General features: G+C 37.5%; 1 protein-coding gene and 1 pseudogene across 7 annotated transcripts in view; one reads left to right on the top strand and one right to left on the bottom strand.

Moving 5' to 3' along the window:
* Positions 1-20571, bottom strand: part of TENM4 (teneurin transmembrane protein 4) — a 3057282-nt gene that overhangs the window by 1374113 nt on the left and 1662598 nt on the right. The window lies entirely within an intron of this gene.
* Positions 9720-13430, top strand: LOC116563334 (annotated as a pseudogene).

Genomic DNA, 20571 nt, shown 5'->3' with positions numbered 1-20571 from the left:
ACAGACTTCCTGGTATATCCCACCGGGCCACCTCCCTTCCTTGGAGCAAAACAGCACCAAAGGACCTTAATCAGTATATATTCCGTGTTGTTAATGCTAGTTGTGAAAATGCCTGACGCTGAGATCTGTCATATTTCATGTGCAGGTGGAGTAGTGACTAATGATCTACAGTATCATCTTTGAGACTTTGTCTACAAATTAGATGATTGAATTTGTTAGATTTGACTATGGTTTTGTGGGCCACAGTGAAATCACAATTTTATTTGACATGAATGAATACTGAAATAGCTATTTAACCTCAGGCAAGACTAGTCTATCTAATCTTGCTGCTGCAATAGGCTCCTTCAACAAGAACCCAGCAAGAGGATTTGCCCAGTCATCAGCAGTACCTCCAAATTTGGCACCTGTTCGTTGCATGACTCTTTGTGTATGCCACCACATATAGTGCTTACAACAAATAGAGAATTGTTAATGTTTGTTTTATATAGGAGAAAGCTGGAGCATAGAAATGTTTTTAAGTAACTTGTCAAAAGTCGTATAGCTAGTTAAGTACAGGAAGCACAATTCATTCCAGGCTTGTCCAATTTCAAACCTCCTGTTGTGTTGTCAGAGAAAGAAGTTTTCAAAGAAAAGATATTTAAAAAAAGAAGAATTTCAGATTTGAAAGGAACTTTATGTACCAGGCGCAGTGGCTCACGCCTGTAATCCCAGCACTTTGGGAGGCCGGGGTGGGTGGATCATGAGGTCAGGAGTTCAAGACCACCTGGCCAACAGATGGTGAAACCACGTCTCCGCTAAAAGTACAAAAATTAGCTGGATGTGGTGGCCTGCGCCTGTAATCCCAGCTACTCGGGAGGCTGAGACAGAAGAATCACTTGAACCCAGGAGACAGAGGTTGCAGTGAGCTGAGATAGCGCCATTGTATTCCAGCCTGGGCGACAGAGTGAGGTTCCATCAAAAACAAACACAAAAACAAAGAAAAAGAAAAAAAAAGAAAGGACTTTATGTTGTAGCTATATTGGGGATGATCATGGGGCTTTGTGGGCCTTAAATCACAGAGGGTGTCAGAGAAACAAGAGAAGCTGCAGTTGAGATGAAAAAGGATTGGGACCAGGAATCAAGCATGCTCTAGTGTCTTGCTGTTAAGGGTCGGGACCAAGGGCAATTTATGTCTTCATTGTCATCAATGTCACAGTGAGGTATGACTTTATACCCATCTCACTGCAAAACTTAAGAAGCCTTTCAATAGTATGCTCAGTTTTGGCGAACTGTGGATCAATAGGATCGTTTATACTTTGCTGGTGAGAATGTAAATTGGTATAACCAGTTTGGAAAATAATTTGGCATTACTTCACAACATTTAATATTCATGATCTCAACCCCAGATATACCCAAGGGAAACATTTTTACATGTGTAACAGAAGACAAGTTCAAGAATGTTCCTAATAGTACTGTCTATAGTAGCAAAAAAAAAAAATTGTATATGACCCAAATATCATCCCCAGGTCACAGGATAAATAAAATATGACATATTCACTCAGTGGAATATATTGGAATGTTATACAACAGTCAAGTGAATAACTTATGATTATGTACAATACAGTAAGAGCTATTAGCATGGGGGAGAACCACATGTGTAGATATAGGTTTTCCATTATGTAGGTTGCTGTAGTAATGGCCTTAAGGTGTCCATGGCTCTCTGTATCCACACCCTTGATATTCTTCTCCCACACTGGCTATGGGCTTGCAAAATGACTTGCTTTGACCAAGGGGTAAGAGCTAACATGATAGACGCTGACTTGGAATGTGCTTGCACATCAAGCTAGCTCTCTCTATTTCTATTCCTAGGAACACTACAGTCATTGTCATGTGAACACACTTGAGCTAGTCTGGTAGAAAAACCTGGCCCCACCATCTCTGTGACCCCAGCTGACTATTAACCAATAGTCGACACCAACTTCCAGACAACTGTGAATGAGGCTATCTCAGACTATCCAGCCAAACCTGCCCAGACCAGAGGAATGACCCAGGTGAGCCCAGGTGAATTGCCAGCCCACAAAATCTTGAACCTGTAAATCATTGTTATTTGAAGCCACTGAGTTTTGAATGATTATTATGTGGCAAAATCCCAACCAATGTCATTTTTTATTTAGGGTGGTAATTTATTTTATAATAAACAAACAAATGAGAGCCTTGTATAAACCAAGAAAGAGCATATGTAAGGACTACAATTAGTCCAATTATATGTACCTGAGGCTCATTTAAAAATTAATAACAACAAAAGCACATACTCATCTTTTAGCTTGATGATTACATCAAGCTGCAAAACAATACCCCTATTTAAAGTTATTTTGCTCCTTGTGGCAGATTGCTGATTGTCAACCCTTCTTCCAACCTTCAGTTAATTCTATAACTAACTCCTCACAAATAAGACATAAGAGGAAGTGATGTGTACAGGGTCCAAGTCATTTCAACAAAAGAATCTTGTCCTGGACTCTTTTCTCCTTTTTCCTTTCTATTTTCTGGAAATGGCAAGAACTGGAAAATCTTGTAGAGTAATTTTGGGGAAAGGACACCTGCCTTGCTAGCTTCTGTCCCTGCTGGATTTATGGACACAGAGCTGGATGTTACTTTAGCTGTTACATGGGAGGGAAATCAATTTATCTGTCAGAAACACTGTAATTTGTATATCTTTGTTATAGTGCCTTCAATTTTTGCTCCCATTAATAAACTCTTCTGTAGCAATCCCTACAATATGCTGCACTGATGTTTCTGATATAAAATTATTTTTTTCAAAACAATACAGGGTAAGCCTATATTGCTTTCACTCACTGTAAAAACTTTAAACCAAACAGAAACATATGAAAAGGATATAATTTCTGAGGATGTCAAATGATTTGAATTTTATCATTCCATATTTTAATGCATCTAAAAATACACGTGGTTAGACTGATAAAATTGTACTCTTTACATTTTTCTGTAACCTGCTTTAGCTATTTAATGACATATTACAGATACCTTTCTACGTCATCACAATATCTGTATAATAGTCCATCCGGTGGATGTAGCATACTGTATTTTAAAGCCCTCTTATGCAATTGTTTTCAACTTCACTTTTTTGTAAAAAAAAAAAAATCAGAAAGTCTTAAATCAACTTTCTTGTGCACTTATTCAAGTTATTTTCTTCAGAAGAAAAATTTCTGGATGAAGGGGAATTTAATACATACAATATACATCTTATCTGGTGAAATGATTTAAGGATTTCCCATTCTTTGAAAATAAAGTCTGGATACGATGGCTTGGCATATTCCAGCAGGGCTGCTCTTTACGAAGCTCTCACTGACCTTTCTAACCTTACCTTCCACTCCCTAGAGCACTCTGTATTTGAGCCTTGTTGATTTTATTTTTATTGAAGGTATCACATGATTTCACAACTTTGTTCATCTCATGTTACTCCTTCTGTATTTCGTTTCTTACATTTGTCTGTTCCATATGAGAAACACACACATGCACACACTCACACACACCTACTTAATATGGTGATCTAACTTCTTTCTGTTCTTAAAAACATAGCCCAGTATTACCCATTCTAGGAAGCCTTTCATTATGGTTGTTGTCAGCCTATCACATCCCCTCCTCTGTGCTTCTATAGCAACTTTACCTACTTTTATCACATCCTGCTTTGCTATTTATTGTGTTTATTTATTTATTTTCCTGTCTAGACAATGTCATCCTGAGAGAAGAATGTCCTTGTCTTCGAATTCTCCTTCTCAGCATGGTAGCTGGTACCTGGTAGGCATTCAAGGGAATGCACATACACCCTGCTTTTTCCCAAGCATTCTGGATCATGTTGTCATCAAGATTTATTCCAGGCTTCTCTAAATAATCTTTCCTATTTTGGAGTCTCACTGGTTCTCTTCCTATCATCCTAAGCTGCTTTCTTGGGGTTGATAGACTGAGGTGGTCCCATGCTCCCCTCTTCTAGATATTCATGTCTTTGTATGATTGTGTCCCCTTGAGTTAACAGAAACTGCAAATTTCTCCTAACCAATAGAACATAAAAAATACAAAATATTGCTCCCTTTACTACGTTATATCATATAAAACTCTCTCTAATGATAGACTCACTTGCAATTCTGCCAACAACCGGAGGAGGCTTGAAGCAGATTCTTCCCTATTCAAGTCTGTGGATAACAACGAAGCTCGGCTAACACCTGAATTTTAGTCAAGTAGGCCCCTGAGCAGAGGCCACAGTTAAGCTGTTCCTGTAGTCCTGATCCATAACTACGAGATAATAAGTTGTTTATAATGTTTTAAGCTTCTATATTTGTAGCAAATTGTTGTGTGGCATAGACAACACTGGGACTCCAACAGAAATATCTGAGATTTCAATAAACCCAGACGTCAGAACTATAATCCTTCCCAGTAAGTGACATGATTGTAGTCATATATTAAAAGCAGAAAATATAAAATTAGGTGGCAATAATATACTGAGAACCTTAAGGGATGGTGCAAACGTGTCAATACACAGCAGTCTAGAAAACAGTGTGCTTTCTGAGGTTTGTCTGCTGGTTTACAGTCCTAATGATAATGGGAACTTTCTTCTTACATGCATTGGCAACTGAAGCTCAACTCCTCCTTGCATATGTGGGAAGAATTTATATATTAAAAAAGCCAAATGTTAGAACATTCTGCCTGTGTAGCTAGGCATAGGCATGAAGGTAGGAGCAAAGAAGGCTAGCAAGAACTGAATTTCAATAGTTTAACAGAATTAAGGAATTATTACCAATGGATCAGAAAATTATTAAAAGGACCATAAGGATATATAGCTTCTTCCTGAATTAGGCCATTATATTAATAATAAAATCCACACTTCATTGGTGTCAGTCAAAATGTGGTCAAAGATTGAATGCTTATGCTCTAAGGAGATATGTGACACTCTTTCATAGCAAAGATAGAAGCCAGTTAGGTTTCATCATGTATGCCAGTGATAATTGATTTATCTTATATATCTTATATTTAGCTGATATTGAATTAGGCTTCACAAGAAAGTACATTGTAGTCAACCAGCAATGTCTACCATTCGCAAGCATGAGTAGCAGGGAGGTATACATGGCCTCCCCTAGGTAGCTGATGAAATTGTGGACTTTGTGTTGAAATACATAGAGTTTTATGTTAAAATACATTGAGTCCTGACAATTACATTCACCAACTTGGTGATTTGGGTCATGCCACTTAACTTCTCTGAGCCTTAGCTTCTCCAAATACTTAACCATCTTGAGTAGTCTGAGAATTATTAAGAGAGTGCATGTAGTAGTACCCAGCAGAGTGTCAGGCCCCTATCTGATTTTTTTTTAAAAAGGTTTTGCTCATAATTGCCAAATTTGGAAGGAACCAATATGTCCTTCAGCAGATGAATGAATACATAATCTGGTAGATCCACATGATGGAACTCATTCACAATTCACAAATAAAAATGAGCTATTAAGTCATCAAAAGACATAAAGGAACATTAAATGCCTATTATTAGGTGAAAGGAGCCAATCTGAAAAGGCTACATCCTGTTTTATTTTACCTGTGTGACACTCGGGAAGAGGCGAATCCCTGGAGACAGTAAAAAGATCAGTGGCTGCCAGGGATTAAGAGGGAGGGAGGGATGAACAGGCAGAGCACAGAGGGTTTTTAGGGCAATGAAACTATTCCGTACAATATTACCATGGCTCCCAGGTCATCATATATCTGTCAAAACCCATAGAATGTACAACACCAGGAGTAAAGCCTAATGTAAATTATGGACCTCAGGTGGTAACAACGTTTCAATATAGGTCCATTGACTGCAACAAATGTATTCCCTGATAGAGGAAGGGGCTGTGTACAACGGGGTTAGGCGATACATGGGAAATCTCTGTACCTTCTCAGTTTTGCTGTGAACCAAAAACTTCTCTAAAAATAAAGTTTACTAATTTTTTAAAAAGTCAAATCATTTTGAACATTTGAATATTCGTAAGCAAGTGGATGAAAAAATCAACAGAGCTAAGTGATGAAAAGTGAATGTAAATTGCATTAGAGATAAGTTCTATATATCAGTGGACTGTGAGAAAGTAAATTTTGTGACTAGATAGAGATATTAGATCAGAAGAAAAAGGGAATCAAATGAAAAGCAGAGATAAATGTATCAGGAAGAGACAGCCCAAGTACCCAATGTCAGGAATGGGCTGCAGTTTGAATGACTAAACACATAGTGGGAGGTGTGACCTCCGAGTTTACCTCTTTGTGTAACAGCCATGAGATTCACATTACCTAGAACATTATCTAGCGTGAAAAGGTGTCTGTTATCAGGACACTTCCACCATAGCGCCACCTGCAGGATAACCAACTTGTATAATTCCAAAGGCAACATGAATGATGGTAAGATGTTCATTCTCGAAGTGATTAACTGGTGCAGCTTGCTATGGAATAGTCAATAAGGAGGCAGAGAGAAGTTGCCTTGTGATATGGTTAGCCTGGGTGCCCACCCACATCTCATCTTGAATTGTAATAATCCCCACATGTCAAAGATGGGGCCAAGCGGAGATAACTGAATCACTATAGCACTTTCCCCCCTTCTGTTCTTGTGGTAGTGAATAAATCTCACGAGATCTGATGGTTTTATAAATGAGAGTTCCCCTGCACAAGTGTTCTTGCCTGCCACCATGTAAGATGTGACTTTGCTCCTCATTCACCTTCTGCCTGTGAGCCCTCTCCAGCCATGCGGACCTGGGAATCCATTAAACTTCTTTCCCTTATAAATTCTCCAGTCTCAGGTATGTCTTTATTCACCATGAGAACAGATTAATATACCTGCTTCTGCTGAAAGGTAGGAAAACTCAGGAAGAGAAGTCCTCAGCTTTAAAAATAGGCATCCAACTCAGAATTCTGAGTGGGAGCCGATGCTCAAGTCCGAGCAAGGACTAATGCCCGTAGGGGTTCAGGTTGTGAACTGTCTACTGAAGATGGAGGAACATTCGGCTTCTGGCCGGATGGCACCTTAAAGCTGGAAAGACAATCAGAAATTACTATATAAAATCTTGTAATGCGAACACACGAGAAACTTCTGGGCCCTTGCCCTGAATTGTGTGTGTAGCTCAAGTTTCAAGGAGAGAGATGGATAGTTAACTAAGTATACTGTATGCTATTCTATATGGGGTGCCATGTGGTAAAGAAATGAACAATAAGTGATGGTAACATAGAAAAGCATTTAATTTGAGAAGTGTCAGAATCTGGCTATGCCGTTTTGACTCAGAAGAGAAAAGACTTTTGCTGACTTCTAAGCTTTCCCTGCCAATGAGTGCAATGGGATTTAACAATCTCGTTGGCCAGTGAAGTCAATACCATGCTCTGATTCAAGCTGAATTGATTCACATTTAAGCTGTACCACTTATTAGCATAACTTTGGGCACATCATCTGACCTCTCAGAAACTCAATTTAAAAAATGTTATATGTAAAATGGAACTAATAATAGTGTCTACTTCATTAGTCATATCTTAGCAGAATAGGGTTGACTTAAATCCCACTTAACAGTGTTGGTGTGAGGATCACTTGAACCAGTGGCTATAAATACACTTTGAAAATGGTAAAGCCAGAGACAAATATAAATTATTGATGCTACTATTTTTATTTAATTTTCAATACAACTGATTAGAATTTCTGATCTTTAAAAGCAAAGAGAAAAGTTTTATTTCTGCCATTTCTGTCTTTAAAAAAAAAAATGATATATAGTACCATGCCCTGGATATGGAGTCGGTTTAGTAAAAGTCTTGGAATAAGGAATGACTTCTGTTTTCTCCATCACCTTTCTGAGATCAATAGGGCTTAACAGATTGAGGACGGTTAACAGACAGGAGCTAATTTCACCTCATGCTTTAACATACAGATACAATCTAACATTCCTGCTCAAGAGGGAAAACATTGTTGCAATATATATATTTGAATATTGCTTCTCTTCAAATATATATGTATATGTATCTGTATATACACGATGTGTGTTTGTATATGTGTTTGTGTATAAAATCCTAATGTCTTCTCTACAGTGCTATCTAGTTACTAAAATTGATCAAAGTTACATTAAACTAGATGTAGTCTCAAACAGAGCCAAGTTGTATAGCTCTGCAACTAGATCAAATTATAAGCGTTTGGTATAAACCTCTTTTTATTGTTTTTGTGAACATATTTCTTCATATTATATGCAGGGAATGTGCTTCTTAATTTGCCAGTCAATTAAAATGTGCTTTGATAAAGAGTAAAAAAGAGTCAGCATTATCTCTGAGGACAAATGTGTATCCCTTAATGTAACAGTCTATTTAAAACATGGTTTGATTAATGCCAAGTCCTCAGAAGGTATGTTTAAGGGAAAAACAGCTAGGGTTATCAAACTAGAAATTCTTGTCAAAAAAGATCAGTTCCCATTTCATTTCAACCATTTATCTTTGTAGTTGGTAATGTTTTCATATCTTAACAAGATTTTATAAATGAAATTATTTTGATATCCTTTCAAAAGACACTTAATAAAGTAGTGGAACCAACATTTTTTTTTTTTTAATCCACTGGACCTGGTAACTGGGAATGGTTTGCAGAGAATAGGAAAATTGCTTCTCTTCCAACATGCTCAGTAGGGATGAATGGTTAAATTCAATTTTTTCGTACTTGCATTTCATTTAAAAACAAATCTCTCCCTTCCCTCAGACTTGCCTTTCACAAATCTGAGCCAAGTCTATGAAGAGCAGTAAACCAAAAAAATGAGACATTATTTTAGGTTGTAGGGAATCTATTACAGTGGAAAAATGCTGAATTCTGAATCTGAAAACCTGAGATAAAATTTCTACCTTCATGTTGTAATTGGGTCCTTGGGAAAGTTACTTAAGTACTAGAAGTTTAATGATAACTGTCTCAATTTTTCTATCCACAAAGTAGAGGATAATAAAATCTTCCCTTCTTGTTTCACAGGCTTGTATGTAAAATTCAAAAAAGATCATTATCCACATTATTGTTAACATTTCTGAGTGCTTCATCTGAATAAAAAATAAATGCAACATATGTAGTGTATATTAGAGACCCACTCATAAACACGATAAGAGATGTTCTATCTGCATTTTGTGGTCAAGGAAACAGAGTTTCAGAGAAGTTAATAGACTTGCCCAAGGTTAAAAGTCAATAAACGATACAGTCAGGATTAGAATTCAAGCAAATACTGAAGTCTGTGCAGTTAACCATTACACAATACTACCTTCCATGGTCATAGACACACTTGTACTTAGGAAATCATAAAACACTAGGCAAATGCATATGAATTACTATTTACAATTCAAGTAGGAGCGTAGAATGAGATAAAGTAACTGGCAATGTGACTGCTATTTTATAAGATCTTCATAGGTGATATTTAGTACAATGTCAGTGTTGATCTTGATTTTTATTATTGTTAAAACTTCAGGGCCAAGTGAGGTGGCTTACACCTATAAGCCCAGCACTTTGGGAGGCCGAGGCAGGCGCATCACCTGAGGTCAGGAGTTCAAGACCAGCCTGACCAACATGGCGAAAACCTGTCTCTACTAAAAGTACAAAAATTAGCCCGGTATGGTGGCAGGCACCTGCAATCCCAGCTACTCAGGAGACTGAGGCAGAATTGCCTGAACCTAGGAGGTAGAGGTTGCTGTGAGACAACATTGCACCACTGACTCCAGCCTGGGTGACAGAGCAAGACTGCCTCAAAAACAAAACAAAACAACAACACATAAAAAAAATTTCAAAGAAGAGAAACTACTCTGCCAGTCTCCACCCCATAAAGTTAGAGAGAGGTATGTAGTCAACCTTCTTACCTCAGCTGTAACTTTACTGTCCTTTCCCCCTCCCAGCACATGCAAATTATGCTAATTTATGCCCTGGATTAGTATATAACTTAAAAAAAAATCTCTCTAATGTATTTCACAAATATTTGTTGAATATCTATTCTGATTCATTTCCTTATCGATTGTGTAAAAACTCTACATTAGAAGACAGAATAAGCTAAGGCTATTATGAAGCTATAAGCTGAGTATCTTATGGGAGTTCAGGGGAGGAGCCAAGAGCCTCAAAGGAAGTGACAGATATCCCTTGGAAAAGAAGATGGTGAGAATATTCTAAATTATGAACTAGTACAAGCAAAGGTGAGAAGAACAAAGAAAAAGGGTGTATATGAGCTGAGGGTATATGTGTTAGACAGGCTTGTGTTCTAGGCCATCAGGTGTGCACCAGCATAACGGGAAGTGGGACATGGAAGGATGTGATAGAAGAGGCAAGTACCTTCACAGAAGATTCTGGGCAAAAAGAGGTCAGTAAGACCAGCCTATGCAGCTCAAATGCTAGTGCCCTCATCTGTGTACTTAAAGTGTCCTATAAAGTACTATCAGGAGAACTCCTGATATGTCCCTGAAATAAGTCTAATCGCCAAAGGACAATAAATCCACTAATGTTCTGAAACTGCAGTACTCTCTTTAACCTTCACTCTTCTACGCTTCACTCAGGATCACAGTCAAAAGGTATTCCTGGTGCATCTGGAATCCTCAGAGCCAGTAAGACCATGGCCACCTCCTCAGTGTCTAAGGGCTACTTTGTTTTTAAGCCAAACTCCAAAAACAGAAAGATCTCTGTGCCAATAGAGAACTATTTAACACAGGGAAAAATGGGTCCAATAACAGTAAGCTTCAATTCAAAACTTATCAGTTGATATGGCAGCAGATGAAATCTGAAAATGAGTGACTACAAGAAGAATTAAATAAAATCTTGTTTGACAATCTAATTAAATTTCTGCAAAATCTCATTCGAGATTCCAGAGGAATTCAAGAGATTTGGGCTGTCAAATAAAACTCAGAGATATTCCAAGTGCTGCTTTCGTTCTTGGTGTGAATGTCACAGATCATGATTTAACATTCAGAAGTCTAACAGAGGCCCTACAGAATAATGTCACACCATATGTAGCCTTATTGCAAGCTAAAGACTGTGCAGATATGAAACATTTTTTGCAAAATTTGGTCTCACAGTTGATGCACTGTTGTGGAGATACAGAATCCAAAGCGGGGAAAGTGTGTGGGTCACCCAGAGAAAGACACATTATTCAATGGGTTCACTTTCCAGTTGGTATATGGCTGTCACACAGAAGACAGACGCAAACATACCAAGCAAAAAGAAGACTACTTCTAGCCAGTGGCAGTCTCCTTCTGTGTGCTTATCTTAAAGGATATGGAAAGCTTTGCCACAAAATTACTGCAAGACTTCATAATTATCAGCAGTCAACATCTGCATGAAATTCCACTAATACTCATTTTTGTAATCACCACATCTCCTATTATCATCCACTGATTGCTTCCTCATGCAGCATCATCTCTATTGTGCATAGAACTGTTCCAGTCTTGCAAGGAGCACCTGACTATGGTGCTCGATAAGCTACTTCTTACAACTCAGTTTACCTTTAAAATAAATGAAAAAGTATTACAGGTTCTGACCAACATCTTTTTGTATCATGATTTCTCAATTCGAAACTTTATTAAAGGACTCCAGCTTTCTCTACTGGAGCATTTCTATTCCCAGCACTTAAGTGTCCTGTACTGTAATCTTCCAGAAGCCCAAAAAGAATACATTTTTTTTAATCAAATAATCAGTGTGAAAACATGTGCGATCTTCCATCTTTTAGGAGGTACATGGAAAAGCAAGCTCCAAAAAAGCAAGTTGTGCTCTTGACTAATGAGAGATGTTTGAAGGAAGAAACACAGTTATTACTAGAAAACCTACATGTTTATCATATGAATTACTTCCTGATCTTGAGATGTCTTCATAAGTTCACCTCTTCTCTTCCCAAGCATCCACTAGGTCGACAGGTCAGAGAGTTTTACTGCACATGTTTAGAAAAGAACATATGGGATTCAGAGGAGTATGCATCAGTCTTGCAGCTGCTGAGGATGTTGGCAAAGGATGAACGGATGACCATACTTGAGAAACGTTTCAAAGTTTTTAAGTCTTCTTGTGCAAAGCACCTTGGCAGCACAGATGAGAGAAGAGAGGAGTCCCTGGCCCTGTTTCAGAGCCTCGATCGAACCAAAGAGGAAGAAGATGATTCTGGGTCACAGCCAAAGGGGCTTCAGAAGCCAGACCTTTATCATCTTCAGAAGCCCTTACTAGAAATGATGGAGTTAAGAAGAAGTAAGAAGCAAACCAGATTTGAAGTACTCAGAGAAAATGTGAACTTCATTGACTGTCTAGTGAGAGAATACCTTCTATCTCCTGAGACACAGCCTCTCCATAAGGCAGTGTATTTCAGCACTGCCCATGCCCTTCCTGAGCATTCAAATGCTGCTCCACGAATTGCCCTCCATACTGCACGCAACAATCCTATTATCTAAAGGATAAAGCACTAAAAAGTGAAGAAGATTGCATTCCAAATATTGCCCCAGACATCTGTGTAGCATGTAAACTGCACCTAGAGTGTAGCAGGCTAATCAACCTTGTGGACTGAACAGAGCTTTTTACAACAGTTGTGACAGCTGCTGAAAAAATGGTTGCAAGTTCTGCAACCTCAGAAGAAACGAATGAAATTATCCATGCTTGGTTTATCAGAGCTGTTTCTGAACCAGAGCTTTTACGATTTACAAAACCTACCAAACAGAAGACTGACCATGTGGTACGGCTAACACAGGGAGGCTGCCAGAAAGCAAGTGAGCAAAGCCAGGACTATAACATTTAGCTCAAGAGAGAAAGGTGACCAGTCATATTCACATACACTAGTGGAGCCTGTTTGGGGGATAAATATGTAATCCTCATGTGATGTTTAACCAGAAGAGTACATTGCTAATCCCAAACAGGCATGTCAAAACACCTGTGGAGTACTTTAGAATTCAAATAATATATAACTAAAACTGCTCATACATGTTACTGTACTTTCCACAAAGTCATTACTAAATTGTGAGTAAATTATTCTTCAACTCATAGTATACAAATGTAATAAATTCCTTTATCCAAGAGCATACATTTTAAAAAATGGTATTCCTTTTGACTTACCAGTACCTGAAGAATATTTTCAGAATGAACATGGTTAAGGTACCTTTGCTGATTATAAAATAGCCAGCTCTTTATCGGAGATGGAGTCTTCTCTTAGTCAGTGGCTTAGGTTGGATAACTGCATATTATTTCAACTTAATCTTTTATTTCAGTGATGGTCCTGCCAAATCTCATGTTGGCATGACCAAAATTTCAGGATAGGGCTTGAGATGAATGGTGTGCTTCTGAGCTCCCATAGTCAGAAACTCCATAGTTTGTGAAGGAAACCTGGGATGAACTCAGCTGGCAGAAGCTTTTTTTTTTTTAAAGCCTACCGTCGAACACTTTTTTTTTTAAATTTTACTTTAGATTCTGGGGCATATGTGCAGATCATGTAGGACTGTTGCATAGATACACACATGGCAATGTGGTTTGCTGCCTCCATCCCCCTGTCACCTACATCTGGCATTTCTCCCCATGAGCTGGCAGAGCTTTTAACAACACATTCAGAGTGAGTCCAGCTTGCCCTCGCATGGTGGCAACAGCTCAGCAGTGCTAACAGGAGTAATAACTCACATTTGTCTGTAAGAAAATAGAACTAGAAGTCATAGACAGAAAATAAATCAAGGTGGAAGGAGCTAACTGCGGCCTCACTCTTTTTTTTTTTTTCACAATATCATGAGTATTCGATATTTTAAGGAAACCTACTCTTTCAGAAGAAGGGAAGAAGATAGTGTCCCAACCACTGTGTGCCAAGCATTGTGCAGAAACTTTCCCATGAAAGTTCCCTTTTAATCTTCATATCTTGGTAAGTTAATTTACTCTCATTTTACAGATTACATTGTATGAGTCTCCGAAGGCTAAAAGACTTGCCCCTGGTCACACGATTAGTAGGTGATAGAGTAAGCTTCCAAATCCAGCTTATGTCATAGTACATACTGACTGTGTTAACTGACCTGCAAACCACTAGGTCACTGCCTTGAACAAAATTATTTCTGAGATGTGGCTTCAGATACAATTTCCATGTCTTCTCAGCCCCTTACCATATAAGTGTGGATAATTCTATTCAGTAAGGTACTGAGTAGCTTTTATGTGGCAGGTATACTAGATAACAGAGGTACAATGTTGTATGACATTATAGACTGGTGTTATATGCTCCAAAGTTTACATGTTAAAATCCTAACCCCCAATGTGACAGTATAAGAAGCTGAGACCTTTGGGTGGTGATTAGGTCATGAGAGTAGAGACTGCATAAATGTGATTGGTGCCCTTACAAAAGAGACCCAGAGAGTTTCCTCATTTCTTCTGCTACAAGAGTACACAGAGAGAATATTGCCATCAATGAACGAGGAAGCTGGCCCTTACCAGAAACTGAATATCTAGTACCTTGATCTTAGACTTCTCAGCCTCCAGAACTGTGATGAATAAATGTTTGCTGCGTGCTTGTCGTTTAAGCTGCCCAGTCTATGGTATTTTTGTTATAGCAACTTGAATGGACTAAGGACAGATGAGGACCATTTTTGCCCCCACTTATTTTGTTATTTCTTCCACATATATTTAGCCTGTATCTGCCAAGTACTGAACTTAGGTTCTTAGAGCACAACAGTGAATGAAACAGCCACAATTTTTGGAATGGCTTATAGTTCAATGAGGTTCATTGCCTTTGGAAGTGGTGATTATAACCTCTGGCTGGTGATACATACTCTTCACTTCTGGTTGAGGTGAGGAATTTTACTTACTGATATACTTTTTCATTTATTTAATCACACATTTATAAGACATCTGTAATAAAATTAAAGCTAAAGAAAGAAAATGAAATTGAATATTTCAGAATTTAGTGGATATTCTGGTCAAGATCTTTCAAAAATCTATGCTTTTATTTGAACTAATGCTTAAGAAACCATTTTCAGTAAGAGTGCATTCACTGATTCTATTTCTTAAGGAGTTTTTTCCTATGAAGAAAACCTATCTCAAAATGGTAGTCAGTTATTGGCCAAAGAATACATTTATCTACCTTTTCTGCTAGAAGTTTTCTTTTCTTTTCTTTTTTTTTTTGAGACAGAGTCTTGTTCTGTTGCCAGGCACCAGGCTGGACTGCAGTGGCAAGATCTCGTCTTTGGAACCTCCACTTCCCAGGTTCAAGCAATTCTCCTGCCTCAGCCTCCCGAGTTGCTGGGACCACAGGTGCTTGCCACCATGCCCAGCTAATTTTTATATTTTTTAGTAGAGATGGGGTTTTACCATGATCTCGATCTCTTGACCTTGTGATCCGCCCACCTTGCCTCCCAAAGTGCTGGGATTATAGACTTGAGCCACTGCGCCTGGCCTCTGCTAGAAGTTTTCTAAAAACACCATTGAGAAAATAGGATCTGAGCAATGAAGAGTTAATCCCAAATCAAATTAAGAATATTTTTTAAAAATTTAACAAAGCCATCAGTGGCATAGAAACACAACATATAATGCATTACATATTTACAAAGTAAGAGTCAATGTTAAGGGTGGATAAGATGGCTCTTTACATAAATAGCATGTTTATCTAATCAGCATGTACGAGTGTCTCTCCTGTGAAACCATACTATATATTTTCAATTCAGACATTATACTTAGCAGAGTAGAAAAATGATTATGGAAAACGGTTTAATATCTTTAGAATAAATAGGTTCTGGTAAACTTATCAAAGAGAAAAAGATTTGGGGATGGTTTACAGATTACTTTTACAAACTGATGATGAATTTCTTGGAGTCCTCTACCTGCTATGAACAATAATAAAAATCATTATCTTGACTGTTTAAAAGTACCAAGTCATTAAAAGGAAAGTCACTAGAGGTGGAAGTGTTGACCAGGAAGGGACACAAGGAAACTTTCTGGTTTGCTGGAAATGTCCTGTGTCTTGATAGGGCTGGATGTTATGCATATGAATTAATTTGTCAGAAATGATGGGACTATGTTTTTAAGCTCTGTGCCTTTCACTCTATGTAAATTATAACTCAATAAAAGTACAAGCAAAAATTTAAAAATTAACTGTGGTAAAAGAAAAGACTTCTTGCTTTTTCTCAAAATCCTGGCTTGTACCTTGTTTATACCCTCTGTCTCACATTATGCAAAGGCATCTCAGGAAACTGAACATCAGCCTGTGGCTTGCTCTGGACTGTGGGCTTATGTCTTACACCATGGCCATATTTTACTGCTGAGCTGGCAGAATATAGAACTGATTGTGTGCAGATGTGCTCATGTGCATACATGTGTGTGTGTTCACATTGTGTATATGCACCTGAATGTGTTCCATTCCTTTTTTGAGCCCTAATTACTCCTTCTATCTAAAGGGAATAGTAATATTGACTCTGTCTTACTAAGAAAACCTGTGATTTGGTTCAGTGAGATTGCAAATTTGAAAGAGCTTCCAAAACTCTTAACACTGATGATCGTGTTAAATTATTTTTTACTGATTGAAAAACGGATGTGTTGAGAGGAGGGTGTAAATAAGGAGTTATGTGTCCCTAAATTACCTATTAACTTTCTTCCCCTCAAAATTCCCAGGGTTTCTCTTTCTCAGCTAACACTTCAGCAGGTAATGCAATTTATGGCTGCTGCTCCTTTCTTCATAGTCATAAAAGGTGTCCTATCTCCTGAGCAGTACATATTTATTGACTGCCTACAATATGCTATTTTTACAGAGACTCTAGAGACTCAATATTCCCCCCACCCTCGGGTCAGTGGTACAGCTAGGTTCCTAAGCAAACTAAGCTAAAGATCAACCTTACTGAGATCAGTTGTGTGGCCACTTTCCCCTGACCTCAAGTGTTTTTTCTGTACCAAGCATGTGTCTTCAACCTGGATGAGTTCCTCACTTTTGGAAATTGAAATAATTTCCAAGGTTTTTGTCTTCAAAGCTTGATCTCAATCTGCTGAAAGGGGTGGAGTGTATGTTTTTCAAACAAATAATGCATTGGGGCCCTTATTCCAGTGCCTCGGAAGTATTTGAGTTGCTAGGACATGGGGAGTTATGATTGGAATATCCATTCCAATGGCAACTTTCCTTCCATGAAGATTTTCTGTAACGAATTTGCTTTTGTATACCTTTACAACTATAAAAGTTTTAGTTGAGTACTTGGAAATTTAGTGAACCTACTCTCAAGGGTAATCAGAAGAGATTAAGATAAGGATTGGAAATCTCAAAAGAGTCAATATAGAGCTAGAACCAAAGTGTTTTTATTTTTATTTATTATTATTATTTTCTAAATAAAGCCTTGGGCAATATTAAAAAAAAAAAAAAAAGTAGAAGCCTCTGTGTGCTGGGAGAGAGAGCCCTAAGGCTAAGTATACAAGCTTTGACCAGAACTTCTCAGTAGCCAAGTTCAGAATACAACCTTGGTATCTGAAGTATGCTCAGCTACTTACCAGTCACCCAGAACTTTTTCCATCCCAAATATTCACAGTTCCTATGTGTTTTTGAAATTTTGAAATATTCTAATCATAAAAACAGAAAGACATTACCATTATGTGAAGGAAAGACACAAAAACAAATGCCTCTTGCCCTTCATCATGCGCACAAAACAAATGTACAAGGCTATGCTAGAGGCTGCAGGGAGCTGAAACCCTGAAACTTCTAAGAGGTAGTAAATGAAAATTAATTGCAGAGAGGCCATTCTAATTTAGTATGCATAAAACAGTGTTAGTGCTATCTATATTGAGTGTTCTGTCTTTACTGTTATATTTTAGTAAACATAAAAATTAAGTTTTTCCTAGTTTTACTCCTGATCACCTTGCTACTAAGTCTTTATTTTTTTATAAGGTCTTAAGTTCTTGAAATATAAATTATTCTTCCATGACATTTTTCAGAAACCTAATCCTAATGGTTAGAAAGTAAGGATTATATTGTATTATAAAATGTGTTATTATTGTGGTTGTGTGGGCAGAAATGAGAATTACATATTGTGATAAATATGGAAGCAATTACAGCTTACAGTCTTCCTGAGCCTCAGTTTCCTTATCTGTGATATCTGTGCATGTGAGGGAAGGTGATAGACTTAGTTAAAGCCTCTTCCACCCCTAACTTCTCAGTCTATTCACATTTCTCACAACTCTAAGTACAAGAAAGCAACTTCATAGACAAGAATGCTAGTTCTTTCTCATTAAGATTAAATTTACATTTAGAAAGTGTGAAGTTTAAGAAAAAATAATTGCTAGAAAAATAGAAAAAGCAATGATATTTTTATGTCACTTCATTTACTTCCTTTTTATGAAATCAAATAATTCTAAATTTATTAGCAAGACATTCATGATTTCCATTATATTTCTCTAAATTCCTTTTCTAATCCCATTTGTCCACTCATCCTGAAACAGGCAATCAACTCACTTGTTCAAGTAATATGCTGGGGATTGCCCCCGCAGTTACTTGTGTATTTTCTCTTCCCATCCAGGATAGCCCTTTCTTCTGTCTGCTTACAGAAATCATACCCGTCCTTTATGGTTGAAGATCAAACACTCACTTTTTTAAAATTGGATCTTTCTAATTAGACCAATCTTCCTTCTCTTTCAATCTCTAAGCATCTTAGAAGCACAGCCTATTAATGTTGAAGGGTTTGTTTTATGATTTTTTATATTAAAGTAAAAATATCATATAGAGTAGTCTCTGTTTATCCCCCCAGGGGATATGTTCTGCGAATGCCAGTGAATGCCTGAAACCATAAATAGTACTAAATCCCATTTATAAATTTTTCCCATATATACATACCTATGATAAAGTTTAATTTGTAAATCAGGCACAGTAGGAAATTAACAAAAATAGCTAATAATAAGGTAGGACAAATACAACAACACACTGCAATAGCAGCTCTGTGAATGTAGCCTCCCCACTCTCTATCAACCTATCTTACTGTACTGCACTCAGCTATTTTAAGACCATGGTTGACCATGGGTAACTGAAACCACTGAAAGTGAAATTGTAGATAAGGGGCTACTATACTTTCTTCTTACATTAAGAGCCTTTGAGGCTAAAATTCAGGTCTTCTTGTTTGTACTTTTTTATACTTATACTTCAACCAAGTATTTAGCAAAATGCTTTAACAATGTCTTAAAAATAGTACCAGAGTAAGGTCAGGAATTTTGAGTTCCAGTTTTAGGCCCTTTATCAACTAATTATGCAGCCATACACATATTATTTAAACTCTATTAACCTCAATTATCTCATATAATATAAGGATAAAAACAGCCACTCCACATAGAGGATTAAATGCCAAGAGCTTTTAAAATTCTAAAATACTATATTACTTTAAGAATGAAAGTTATTAATGTTGTTCTTATAATTTTATTATTACAGTAGTCACTCAATGACTACTAAATGTGTCTTTAAAAATGAAAAAGCAAAAATAAGTAGATAATAAATGTCATGTTTGAATTCAGTTATGAGAGAATGGAAAGACTATACTCATTTATTTTGTCTCTCTCCCCAAACTCTATTAAAATAAAATTAAAGGAAATTTTTAGTAGTTAAAAAAGCAACATTACAAGAGAAAAATGAGGAGACAAGAGCAGACAAGGGATTTCTATGAACTTTTGGAAATTTGAAAGTGGATGAAGGAGTAATAACTTTCATAGCAGAGCAGGGATCATTATACCCTCTAAACCTGGAGAAGGATATGTCAAGGAGAAACAGAGGATGTTCCCTAGGATCCCAGGAAAGACTCACAGCTCATGGCACCTAGGGAGGTGTCAATGAAGAAGGGATGGAAATGAAAATAGGGATGAAAATGAAACTACCGTGTGCACAGCAGTTTTTCTTCATATCCCCTCTGCCTTCTGTATTCCTGTGGTCAGACATTATTTCATTCCTATTCTCTTCTCCCTCCATTCCTCCAATCCCAGGAGACCACAGGTTTATACGCTAAGAAGCTGAACCTGAGAGGTTCTAGACTTGAGAGTACCAGGCACAGGGGAGGATGGAGGTCAGATGTGGGACCAACAATATAGGGAGATGAAGTGAATGTCTGCATTTTGTACAGTAATGGTAGTGCTCCCAGCTTCCTTTCTTTCCCTGCTCCTAAATGCAAGGAATAAGGTAATGCCTCTCTGGAAAAAGTAAAGGAGAGAGTTCAGGGACATAACACACAGATAAAGACATATGGGGTCTCCAATTGGGTTAGGGGCATGGGTAAAAAACAGACACAAAGCAAAACAAAACAAAAACCCTTTTTGTCATCTCATTTCTCTAAAGTGAAGCAGAGAAGTTCAGACCAACTCGTCCCCGCTTGCCATCCCTCCACCAAGAGAATCTCTAATTTGCTTTTTACTGACTCATATTTAAATATGAAGTAGCATTTAATGAAGGAATATCTTCAATTTGAGGAGAAAGGTTAGGAGACAGGAAAAGAGGGAGACAGAGAGGAAAGGAACAGGAACTATAAATGAACAGAAATGAAAATTTCAAATAAAATTATAATATATTTAGAGATATAAAATAAAAGGCTGAATTGGTGAAATAAGTACAGGATATGATTAAAAAGGTATAACGAGAAAAATGTAAAAATCAG

Source organism: Sapajus apella, unplaced genomic scaffold, assembly GCF_009761245.1.
Source record: "Sapajus apella isolate SASKATOON/1434 unplaced genomic scaffold, GSC_monkey_1.0 scaffold34, whole genome shotgun sequence".
Lineage (NCBI taxonomy): Eukaryota > Metazoa > Chordata > Mammalia > Primates > Cebidae > Sapajus > Sapajus apella.
This window is presented reverse-complemented; position numbering and strand designations above follow the sequence as displayed.